Below are 13,293 nucleotides of genomic sequence, written 5' to 3' on the forward strand. Positions count from 1 at the left end.
GGCTGTAATTTACCTGCAGGAGTGTTTCAATCACTCTACCAGGACTGGGAGGCACAGGGAAGAGGGGGAGGGAGGAAGGAAGGAAAGAAGGAAGGAAGGGTGGGAAGGAGGGAGGGAGGGAGCAAGGGAGGAGGGGGGAGACAGGAAGGAAAGAAAGAAGGAAGGGAGGGAAGGAGTGAGGGGAGAGGATGGAAGGGGAGGAGGAAGGAAATAGGATGGAAACAGGAAGGAAGGAAGGAAAGAAGGAAGGAAGTAGGAATAGAGAAAGGGAGGAAGAAATAAAAAGCTTCTTTTGAATAATAAAGAAGAGAAAGCCAGGTGGACTGTGAAGTCCAAATATATATTTAAAAAATAAAAACGGAAAAAGGAAAGAGAAATCATAGGTTTGCAGGGAAGTTAGCTGTTCCATTCAAGCCCCATCCCTAACGCCGATCACCCTGAAGTCGACACACCCGGCCCGGGAGCAGCCCAGAGAAATCTGTGCTCGGCTGCAGTCACTCCAAGAGCCTTGGGAAGGTGCATTGGCAAAAATCATCCTTCGTGCCCTATCTTCTGCAGCCAAGGAACCGGATGCCTCTGGCTAAGCCTGGGATATGAATCATACGGCCCAGGTCTCGCATTTCCTGTCCTCCTCGGCCTCCGTTGCCTCCCAGCATTAAAATCCCTCTGGACAGCACCACCGAGGTAGGGTGTGACCATTTGTCATTTTTATGGGCCTCACACTTTGTTGTCCTCAGCTGCGCTGGGAAGCCCGGTGCCGCATGAGGCGACTCAGAAGAGCTACACGTGGCATGTATAGACAAAGGCCGCGTGGTGGTTTCCTTAGTAACCTGAGCTCAGGGAGGCGGACAGGCTGGGGAGGCAAGGCTCTCACGTGGCTGGCTCGGGCCGGCCTCTTCACCTTGAGCCTGGGACGGAGCAGTGGCCTGACCCTGCTCGGGAAAAATCTCACAGAGCATGGAATCAAAATGACACCAATGCCATTTCTGCGTACAGGGGGACGGCCCCGTCCTCTGTCTGCAGCTACGGGGACTCGGGGCCCTTTCAGTCAATTCAGAGAAAAAAACAAGCTGCCGGTCTGGTGGTCAACTGTCATTTACACCACACGGACACGTGCATGTGGCACCTCACAACTATGCCGTCTGAGGACCGGGGCCCCCAGACATCGATTAGACACTGTTGTGTAGCTCTCAGACCATGGCTGCAAGAACACCCCTGAAGGGTCTGCCCTCACCCAGGGCTTTGGAGCCAAACATGTGGGGAAGCCTGAGAATCTGCATTTCTACCAAGGGCCCAGAGGAGGCTGATGCTGCTGGTGTGTCCGCAGCCACGAAGCCTGAGATACACAGTCTAGTGGGAAGCCATGAATTCTGGTCCAGGCCAGACATCTCTGTGCTTTTACTTCTCCACCTGCTTTTCCTCCTCTCCCTCCGCCAGCCAGAGAGGACAGAGGCCTTCGGGGGAGACAGATGTTGCGTTCGCATCCCAATTTTCTGTTTGCTTGTTCTCTCTTCCACCGTTAAGGCTTGTTGACTATTGGCTTTCCTTTTGTTTGTTTTGACCTGGTGTGCCTCGTCAGGAGATGGCATATATATTCCGCAGAGTTCTCCCTCTTTTATTGAAGTATACTTGATGCACAGTGTTACTTTAGTTTCAGGTGTAAAACACAGCGATTCGACAAGTTTATACACCTTATCACCCCGCGTGTAGCTATGATCTGTCACCGCACAGCCCTGTTACAGTTCTCCTGGCTGTGTTCCATGCGCTTGAACTTTCATTCCCGTGACACATTCATTCCAGAACTGGAAGGCTGTATCTCCCACTCCCCTTCGCCTATTTTGCCCATTCCCCTCCCTGATGATAACCATCAGTCAGTTCTTGTATCTATGAGTCTGTTTCTGTTTTGATTGCTTGTTTGTTTTGTTTTTTTTCAGATTCCACATAGAAGTGAAATCACATGGAGGACGTCTTTCTACATCTGACTTATTTCACTTAGTAGTATACTCTCTAGCTTCATCTGTGTTGTTGCAAATGGCAAAAGTCTCATTCTTTTGGATGGCTGAGTAATATTCCATTGTGTGTGCGAGCCACATCTTCTCTGTCCATTCGCTTACCCACTGACACTTGTATTGTTTCTGTATCTTGCTTATTGTAAATCACACTGCAATAAACGTGGGAGTGCGTATGTCTTTTTTACTTCATGTTTTCATTACCTTTGGGTAAATGTCCTGTAGTGCAATTGTTGGATCATGGGGTGGTTCTATTTTTCACTTTCTGAGCAAACTCCATACTGTTTCCCAGAGCAGCTGTACCAGTTTGCATCCCCACCAACAGTGCCTAGGGTTTCCTTTCCTCCACTTCTTCACCAACACTTGTTTTTTCTTGTCTTTTTGGTACTTGTCTTTCACAGGCTTCTTCTCCTGACCCTCCTCCTCCCCTACCCCCCACCTGATGGGGCTGACTGGAAAAGCAATGGATGGTCCCAAAGAAAGAAACTGAATCCTGGTCACTTAGAAAATGACAATAGGGTAGAACTGAGAGAGAGACACTCAGATGCAAGAAAATCTCCAATAACCAAAATTACCACTGACCAGTCTCTTTGGATCTGCCAGGTTGGATCGGAGGAGAGTTAATAATCACTTCGCCCACAGCAGCCTCTCAGATGTGGATTCCACCGCCGGAAAGGTGGGCAAAGCCATCCAAATCCATCTTCTTCCTTGTATGTTATATGGATGGTTGAAGTTCCACAATTTTTTCTTGCACAGGATACAACTCCACCAAATCTACCCTTGGGGAGGAAATCACAAACCTGGCATTTTATGTACAAGCCTGGCATTTTTGAGAGTGAGAAGGAGCATAATTCATGATGACAGGGTAGCAGGCAAAATGGGGTCTGTGCCAGATCAACCACGACTTCCGGTCACCACTCAGGAGCTGATGGTGATAGACAGAGCCATGGGGAGTGCCAGTGAAGTCCTCCAAAAGGCGGTGATGAGAGGCGGGAACTGAGGCAGCCCACCACTGCTGAGGAATTTCCTGGGCAGGGCTCATGGTGTGGAGCAAGACCTGAGACCCCCGGCCACCAGACTGAGAATGCCTGAGGCTGCCACCTCTGAGGCCGATTCAGTAACTTCCGCAAAGGTAGGGTGTCCCTGGTTTCCTTAGCATCTCTGCTAGGAACTTGTTCTATGACTTTGGCAACTCATCTCACCTCTCTGGAGTCAGTCTCCTCATCCATAAAACGGGAGTGTCAGTTCCCTAGTATCTCAGAGGTTAGGAGCATTTTGCTCTCATGCTGGAATCCAATAGTACAATGGAGGTTTGATTTGGGAAAGCGATGGCACACTGCGTCCCAAGGTCAAGGCTGGCCCACCACTTGTTTTTGTAAGTAAAGTTTTATTGGAACACACTCATTAGTTCATGCGCTGTCTATGGTTGCTTTTGTGCTTATAATGGCAGAGTTCAGTTGTTGCAACAGCCACCTTTGGGCACATAAAGCCTAAAACATTTATAATCTGGCCGATTGCAGAAGAAATTTGCCAACTTTGCTTTAGAAGAAAGATAATGATAAATCACAGAGTAAAAGGATTTAAGATTTAAGAATGCTCATGCTACAATACGACTTAGACTCCGTCCTGATGACACCATCGGGCATTTTTCCTGATGACAAAAGAAAATATATTTCTGGAAATTTTTCGAAAGTTTTCTTCTGCTTACTTCCTTAGGAAAAGGAAAAGTATTGGCAATTTTGCCACCAAGAGTTTTCCGCTACCAACAATTTGACACCTTTCCATTAAGTCTTCATTTTATGCTTTAAAAAAAAAAAAATCTTTTAACTTTTTTTTTTTTTAAGAGACAGAGAGAGACAGAGCATGAGACTAGAAGGGGCAGAGAGATGGGGAGACACAGAATCCGAAGGAGGCTCTAGGCTCTGAGCTACCAGCACGGAGCCTGATGCGGGGCTTGAACTCACAAACCGCAAGATCATGACCTGAGCTGAAGTTGGACATTTAACCGACTGAGCCACCCAGGCTCCCCTATACTTTTTTTTTTTTTTTAATGAAATCGATATTAGGAAATTTTGTATCTTGCTTTTTACATGTTTTATAATATAACTGTTTTCCTTTTGATCAAAGTAATTTCTGAACCAGCAAGATTGATTCCAATATAATATGCCAATTTGTGGGTGTATCATGATTTATTTAACGTCCCCATGTCGGTCGTTGAACGTTGTCTTTTCCTTTTCTGCTTGTCATTGGTGTTTTTGTCTCTGTGCGCACTTCTCCTCCCTGTTCATTACAGGCTGCTTCCTTAGGAGAGATTCTGGTAATGACAAACCGAAGCCAATGAAATGACTATCTTTTAACCCTAACTAGAGCCACGTCACCTCATTCTTTGGCTTACTGAGGAGGACAAATCATGATGCGGGGAAACACCCAGAGTCCCATGAACTTCTCACGCTGGGAAACTGCAGCCCCCAGAGTGGTGAGCCCAGGGGTGGGGTGGGATGTCCTGTTTCCAGTTCAGCATGGCTGTCTTTGCCCCAGGAGCTGGGTGGAAAATGCTGGCATTTAGGCCTCCAGAACAAAATCGAGACTGGCCAGAACCAAACGACATCTGTGTCTTCAAACACCGAGGCAGCCCTCTGAGCCCACACGCTGGCATGTCAGAGAAGTGGAAGCCCACGGCCCCCCATCCTGACTGATCACTCCATCTTGGAGGATGTGGGTCTACAGCCTGCTTTTCTCCCGCCCGCCCAAGAGTCAGGTGGTGCACATCCTTAACCTAGTGGGGTAAATGCTTATTATACCAGGAGCTCATTTGTAGCATAAGGCACCTACTACAATCCCACCCCTCATGCAAAATTGCCAATTTATGGCAATATTCCTTGTTTAGAAAACAAGGCTATCCAAACACTATAATTACAACGTGCGCCGGCAGCCGAGAGTTCCCTGCATTAATGCACAGGCTCCAGATACATTCGTCAAATAGAGTTTTTTTTCCTCTTTGCCTTCTTCTCTGGGTACTTTTAAGTTCAGGGACAGAGAACATGTCTTCATTAGAAACATTAACATTCACAGGCTGTAGTAAATTTTGACAGTGAAAAGGTCTCTGTAACCTTTAGTTGTGCAGAAATTTACTTCCCAAGAAAATTACATCTGGCACTGTCTTAATTAATGCTAGCTTTCTTTTCTGAAAATTGTGGGCTTGTCAGTAAAAAAGGCAGAAAAACCTGAATTTAAAAGGCTGGACACAAAAGACGCCGAGAAATAAAGCTCTGTGAGATTTCATAATATTGCTCTGTTTTTGTTCTACAGTAAGGAGATGAAAAGATCTCATTTGATTTTGCCAAATGCAGCAACATACATGTAATGTAGAATTGATTTGCATTTTCTCTCTTTTGTCTCTGAGTTTTATCATGTAAAGCGTGCTTGGGAAGGTATTCTATTTTAAAAGCAATAGGTCAAATAAAATCTATACCTACAAGGAAAAAAAATAACGTATGACTTCATTATTTTCGCCTCTCTCTAACTGTTCGTATTAATCGCACCTAACAGTAAGAACCGGAGCTGTGTTTTCTCACGTGAATTTTGATTATCTGACATTCTCTTTTCCTGGTTTGAAATGGGTCTTCCTAAATATGATAGGAGACCTTGGCTTCATGTTCGGATATTTCTATTTTATGTGGCTCGGACTTCTATTTTGACAGCAAGACGCTTTTGCTTTCCTTGGGGTTTAGAGATTCTTGGAGGTTCATTTTTCTGCCCTTATTTGGCTTTGCGCCTTGATTACCCAGCATTACCTTTCTGCAGTTCGAGGAAGAAAGCTCACATACGCAGTCCCAGGTACTTGCTCCCAACAACACATGCTTTGCATCACGGTGACATGAAAAACACTTGAAAAAATGTCTTCGTTTTGTCACGTGTGGAGGAGGGAAGTGCAGCGCTGGGGGGAGGTGTGCAGTCATAGAGCAGGTCTGTCTCAGCTCAGACCACTCTGGGCTTCGACGGCAGGACAGAGAAGGTGACGTACCTCAAGTCACAGAGTGGAGCTGGGGTTCTTGTCCAGGCCTCCTGGGCTCTGTGCTTACCACTGTAGACACACTCTCCACCAACATTCCGGAAGGAGAGCTCTTACCAGCTAACCTGTAACAGTGTTGCCTAAGAAAATAGCACTGTGATCATTGTCCTCGATTTGGGTCCACTGCCTCCAAGGCTATGGTACGGGACCGCCATGGACACATGAGGTGGCTTTTGTGTGCCCAGCCAGGGCTTGATTGCAACACATTGCCCGATGAGGAAGACTGGTCAATGAGTGGTGTCCTGTGGCTCCTTCCGAGGTCAGGGAGGAAGGCTCTCTCTGGCCCCAGCATGTCTCTGTAACCCTGGATAATCCCCCCTTTTAGCAGAGAGTGCAGGCCCCAGGCTTCCTCAAATCTTCATATGGAGCCTGAATTTAATTACACGGTTTTGTTTCCATTATAAGTCCTTTTTTTATGGATATTTCATATTTATGGTAAGTGCTATTAGTTTTCTATTCATGGTAATGATAGAGAGCTTCCTTTAAAAATTAAATCTATTTAAGTAAAAAAAAGAATGAATATAAATTAAATAAAAATATTAAGTAAAACAGAGTAGCAATGATTCTGGGTGTGGCTAAACATGGTGGCAGATGAGCGTCTGAAGTTCAAGTCTGGCAGGCTTTGCTGTAGGAGACCCAAGGCAGGGGAAGACGCTGGTATGAGCCAGTTCTGTTCTGGTCCCAAATGTTTCCTCAACTTCCAGCTCTTTGCATGCAGGTGCCCAGTAGACACAATTTACTTGCGTTTATCAAATGATTAGTTGGCGCCTCTTTCTCCTTTAATAATTCACCGAAGAGTGTGTTAGAGACATGCCCCTCCTCTCTACACTTAACAGATTCTCCTGCTGCTCCCTGACAGCCTGATAGGAGGCAATATTTTAAGATAAAAGGATTATTAAAATAGTGTATGTGCTAGAGTAACACTCCGACGTGCTGCTTTATCGGAGTTGTTGTCGAGTGCCGTATAATTTAATAAATTATAACATATTTATAAATAACACCTCGGGTTAATGTCCCCACACGTTTTTCACAACTTAGCATCATACACCGAACGAGTGGGCACGTCGAGGGGGAGGGGGCCTGAGATGCAAAGAGAAAAGGAGGGACGCTCCGGAGAGCTGGGTGGGGGTGAGTTCCCTGCCCCCTCCCCCCGAAAGGGCAGCTTCTTGTCTGGGGTGGCCCACGTGCAGTGGGGAAGGGAGGACAGGGAACTAGGTGGCCTACGAAGGGGCCAATGGGGGTCCCTGGTGGTGCCGGAGGGATACGAAGGCTGTGGAAGCCGGGAGGATCAGTGGGGGCTAGTGGGGGTTCATGTGGATCCACAAGGGTCATGCAGCAGTAGGAGACTGGTAGGAAGTGCAGGGTGGATGGGGGCAGCTGGAGTCTGTGCAGGGCTGTGGGGGGAGACGGGTCACAGGAGTCATGGCTGTGGGTAGGAGAGACACGGCAGGGCTCCTAGGCACCACGTCCTCACTGCCCGCAGGTGCCCGGCTGAAGACATGCAGAGGTCTCTTGTGCCCTGCGTGTGTCCGGGACCTCCGGCCACCAGCTCACCGTCCATCTCCTCACACCCTACCTGCCCGGCTTGTAACCACATAGGAAATTAAACACTGTCAATTTGAAAGATTAGAGATAAAGCCAGAAGAGCAAAAATCTAAAGACCTAAGGTGAGCCAATTACTAACGTGTGACAAGGCTTTGAGTGTCCTGGAAGTAAGGGCGAGTGAGGGACTTCAGACCAGCACCTCCCGGACTCCTGTTCGCGTGCGGGTCAGCTGGGCTCAGTGCACCTGTGGGTGGTGATTTGGGACGGCGGGAGACGGGCTCGGATGCTGCCTTCTCCTTGAGAGAAACGACCTCAGGCACCTCAGAGCTCAGGGCCTGTGGAGGGGAGCCAGCAAACCACAGGCAGAAATCAGCTTTGTCCTGGAAGTAAAGATGACTTAGGCTACAGAGAACCAAAGCACTGATTTTCACACCGAGCAGGGGCTCAGCAGTGCGAGGCCACGTAGAAAGATGCTGCAAGTCCCCCTCCCCTAAGCACTCCCTCCCCCGGCCCCGGGCCTCAGTTTCCCTACACAGGATTTAGGCTAGAGGCTCTCAGAGTTATTCTAAGATTCTAGTTTCCCATAATAGACAGAACCTTTAGCGGTTATGTTTAGATGTCGCAGGCTTGGTGTGAATTGAGGGAACTCCTATCCAAAAATACCTTCCCCACTTCTTGCCAAGTTGCCTGAAATGCCACCATTAGTGCGGCATTCCTCGGGGGACAAAGGGGCTTCCTTACATTGTGTGACTGTGTCCTTGCTCACAGCTGGGCAGGGGCAGAGTGAGGCTGCAGGGGAGGGAGATGGGGCCTCAGAGACACGGGCTGCCCTCTCCCCAAGCCGGTCCCTGTGAGCCCTGTCCTGCAAAGACGGCCTCCAGCCGTCCCTGCTCATCCGGCAAGAGGCAGTGCTGCTTCTCCAGGATGAGGAAAATGCGTGAGAGAGGGACAGCCTCCATAGGGTGGGAGGTCAGGGCCCCAGGAGGCCCAGGCCTGTGGGCAAAGATTTTCCAAGCAGTGTCCTGTGTGCTTCCTTTGTGGATACTGTCCTGGTGGCCATGCCATCCTGGGGCTCCCTGGCCCCTCTGGATGTTTGCGGCTTCTGCTCTATCCAGCCTTGGGAGGCAGATAGGGTCCTGGGAATCAGGGCCACCCACCATGGACTTTACCGGGGCCATGGTGTCATGCCTTGACCATGAGAGCTCCCTCCTTTCTCTGGCATTCCCTGAGGGCTGCTGAGCAGAGGGCACATGGGACCCAGGCCAGGCATCAGGCAGAGGACCCTGTGTGCATGCCCAGGAATCCAGGACCTGAAGAGCCCCTGTTAGACCACATGGACTGAAGGCTTTTAGTTTGAGACCCATGGACCTCCAGACACAGGTGGATGAATCTGAAGGGACAATGGAGGAGCCACCATGCCAGCAGGAAATACCGTGAGCCTCCATGTATTTCCATGTTCATGACCTTCACAAAGGGCTTTGCATGCTGACACAAATAAGGCAAATAAGGCCCGTTTAGCTTGCAGGGGTGCCTGGATGGCTCAGTCGGTTGAGTGTCTGACTTTGGCTCAGGCCCTGATCCCACGGTTCCTGAGTTCAAGCCCCACATCATGCTCTTTGCTGTCAGCGCAGAGCCTACTTTGGATTCTCTGTCCGCCTCTTTCTCTGCCTCTCCCCTGCTCGTTCATGCATGTGCTCTCTCTCTCTCAAAAAACAAAACAAAAACAAAACAAAACAAACTTAAAAACAAAAAATCTTTAGCTTGTAAAGGCATAAACTGATGACCGGAGAGGGAATGGACTTGTCTGGGTGGGTCCATATGCCAGAGCTCTTTTGAGCCTTTCTCCACGCCAACTCTGCCCTCAAGCCCTGATTCGGACACACGCCCTTGTTGGAGAGGAGGGATGTGAGTCAGGGTCTTCCTTGGGAATCTGGGGCTGCTGAGGGAGGCAGCCAGCTCAGCACATGGAGCAGACCTGCCCCCCACGCTGCACCTGGTCCTTACCCAACCCGCCCTGAGGAGGAGGGGACCCAGGACTGCTCCATATTCAGCCCTGCTTTCCCCTTTCCGGCCTGGCCTCAGGCCCCCGCCGTGGCTCCGCATACCCCAGACCCAACGGTGTCCTGTGACGACAGTCCTGGGGTGGCCCTCTGCCCCCCACGCCCCTCACCCCGTGTTCCGGCTGCTCACACATACGCGGTGCACATCATTTCTGCCCTGTGCTGAGCTGCGCGCAGGGCCAGAGGGGAACAATATATTACCACGTTCTTTGCCTAACAATTGGTAACACATGACACTTGTATTTGCCCCAAGATAATGTACAAATATGTTTTACAGGGTTTCCTAATGATAATCATGATATTTCATTCTTCTTGCCCTTCTAATAATGATAACAGTCTAGCATTATTATTTTTTTAAACGTTCTCAGCCAGTGTGACATTCAGTTCCGAGAATCGAATGTCAGCAAGAAATCCATGTGCACTCCCTGAAGCTGGGAAGAGGCCCCTTCCATTTATTTTTAGGTTGCAAGAGAACAAAGTAATCTCACCTTATTATTTCTTTGCCTCCTTAGAAAGGTGTTTGGCCTTCAGCACCTCCTTGATGTTTATGTGCCCGGCCCGAGGTTTTGTCAGTCAAGACCTTTCTGTGAGCCATCCTAATCAGAGGGTGGCTGTTTGGTGGACAAACTGATGGTGGCTCTCATCTCTGGGTGAGGTCCTTCCAGGAAGAGAATTCCCCCACTCAGAAAAAGGGTTCCTTTCAAAGCAGGCTTTATATGCAGAGTGAGGAATGGCCCAGACCCTCAGCAAAAGAGTCACCTAATTAGTAGGTAAAGCAAACATTTTAAGGGTCCATGTAGACACTAGGTAGAATTAAAAAAAAATTTTTTTTAATGTTTATTTATTTTGAGAGAGAGAGACAGACAGAGCATAAGCAGGGGAAGGGCAAAGAGAGAGAGACACACACAGAATCCGAAGCAGGCTCCAGGCTCTGAGCGGTCAGCACAGAGTCCCACACAGGGCTTGAACTCACGAACTGCAAGATCATGACCTGGGCTGAAGTCGGATACTTAACCAACTGAGCCACCCAAGCACCCCCCTCCCCAACTTTTATTTGGTGCCCGTGTGTTTGTTCGTATATCTCCTCCACCATGAGGGAGACTTCCCTTTAGGGATAAATACTCAGCAAGCAATCTATACATTGTTATTAGTAAAAAGCCACCACAGACATGCTTAATTCCACATCTGAGCTGTTCATCAGAAATGATGCAGAAGCAGTGAGAATTGATGGGAAACCAGAAAAGGAAAATAGAGACACAACCATGATTGGATGTGATACAGGCTTAAGTAAGGAAAGCATTTCTCATTTCCACCCATAAATTTCTTAGTTTTCAATGAAAACATAATTGTTCGGGTTAAACTATTTTCTCGTCTTAACTTATTTCCTTTCTTTCTCCGCTCCGCTCCTCTCCCCCGCCCCCAGGAATGGTGGAACTCTGGGTGAAGTGTTCTTTTGGTCAACAAGTGTTAAGGTTCTAGCACACACGGAGGCCCACCGAGGCAGCCCAGCAGCAGGGGTAGAGGCGGTGGGTGGCCGCTATCCCAGCCCACACGGGAGCCTGGGATCGGATTATTTAGGGAGCCAAGTATTTTTGTTGATGAGCGAAATGGAATCCTCTGAGAGAAAAATCAATCTTTCATGGAGACCCGGGAGCATTGATCCTGGTGCACATTGACGGGCTAGGGCTGTTTCGCTATTTGGAATGACCGCACAAAATGAGCAAGTTGTTACAGTTTTAGAGTTTTGGTATTTATTGGCAACCCCTGTACTCCTATGATTAATCACACATTCGAAATGCGCGCGCCGCGGAAATTGACTGCAACGCAGCAGAAACAAAGTTTTCAGTTCTCCTGGTATAATAAATTGAAGCTATATCCCTAAGCAGAATTGTCTTCAAATTCCAATTTGCCTTGTTAAAAGTGTTGTTTATACAGTAGTTAGCAAAAACGCGAGTAATTACGTACAGAATTCATCCGAAGCAATTCTTTACTTTCCCCCCACTCTTTATTGGTTTTCCATCTTCATTACCCAATATTTTGGTCGATCTCAGCAGAACCTGACTAAGGGGATGCAGTGTGGACACCGGGCCCGGCAATGTGCCTGCCTCCCAGAGAGTGCGCTGTCCAGGGGACAAGGCCAGCCGGCCGGAGGCCTCCCACCGGCTCAGGAGCTGTTCCCAAAGATGCGGCCAGGACCCATTTACGTGCCGTATTCCATCTCGTAAAAATAATATTTACCTCTGGAGAAGCTTATTTATTTATTTATTTTGGAACCAGAGCACAGTTTTGTATACATGGAGGGTGTAGCCAGCCACATCTGTTTTAGTGGCTCCAACCGGCAGCGCTTTATTTCATAAATACCATCTGAGTCGGGAATACAGCTTTTGGAATGCAAATTATGTTTAAGTGAGTAAACATTTCAGTGGCTGTGCAGCCGGAGCATAGGAGGGACCAGGGGCAGCCGGGAGGTGGGTGCAGCCTGTCTCCTGAGAACCTGGTCTGGGACCAGGTGGAGGGTGGGCCGGCCGGGAGGTTCCAGCTGGAGAGGGAAGGGGATGAGAGCATCGCCAAGGGGAAGCCCTCCCGGCAAACCCCCCAGCTTCCCGGGGGGCTCCTGCTTGCTCTCCCCGGAGCGGAGACCTCATCCATATCTATCAGGAGAGGCCTAATTATAGAGCGCGGAGATTTTAATGGCACAGGGAAATTTAAATGCGGTGGAAAATATGAATATTCCTAAGCCAGCAGTCAAAATACGAAATGATTGGCTTCAGAATCAGTGAATTATAATTTCAGAGCGCGTCCTCAAAGGTGGAGCCTCCCCTTCCCTGGAAGAGTTTTGTGCGCGTGGCCCTGTTTTAATGAACTCCACTTGTCTGCTTGGCTCGGCAGGGCCGCCGTGGCCAGTGCCCAGGCGCTCAAGCGGACCACGGGGGACAATAGAGACCATCTTGGAGTCCTGGTAGGCGAGCAGAGGGGCAGCACCCAGCAGGTGCCCTTGGATGCCCTCTGTGCCCAGTGCAGCAGGGAACTGGGTGCTGGGGGAGACTGCCGTTCAGCCGCACCCTCCCCTCGGGAAGCTGCCTTCCTCTCCTGCACCCCAACCCCCACCTCAAAGCCACACTGTCCTCTTAACTGAAGCCTTTTCCAGCAGCCTCAGGCCAGCGGGTACTCTGAGGGACTCGTCCTTCTTGGCTCAGGCACCCCACTGTCCATTGGGCATCTTTTGCTCCTGAGAGCATCCCTATATCTTTACCTGTGGAGGAGATAAGGATGTGCCCCAGCTGCTGTCCATGCAGCCCTCAAACTGGAGAGTCATCCCATAAATCCTGTTTTATTTTATGGACAAATAAATGCTGAGGTAAAATATTCCAGGACCGTAGCTTGAATACTTGCCACAGCAGCGGCGCTGTAATAACCACTGTGACATTAATTTACTGCATTGTGCCGTGGGAAGAAGGAGGAAGGAGGGAGAGGGGCATTAAAAGAGAAAAATGACTTTCCTTCGAATTTATTGGGATTGGCCTCCCTCATTTTCCGCCATCATTAGTTGATTAGGGCCTGATGGCCGCGTGGACGATTGGGCTGGAAGAGTTGGCCGGAGACGCCC

The sequence above is a fragment of the Crocuta crocuta genome, unplaced genomic scaffold (assembly GCF_008692635.1).
Source record: "Crocuta crocuta isolate KB4526 unplaced genomic scaffold, BGI_CrCroc_1.0 scaffold121, whole genome shotgun sequence".
NCBI classification, from domain to species: domain Eukaryota; kingdom Metazoa; phylum Chordata; class Mammalia; order Carnivora; family Hyaenidae; genus Crocuta; species Crocuta crocuta.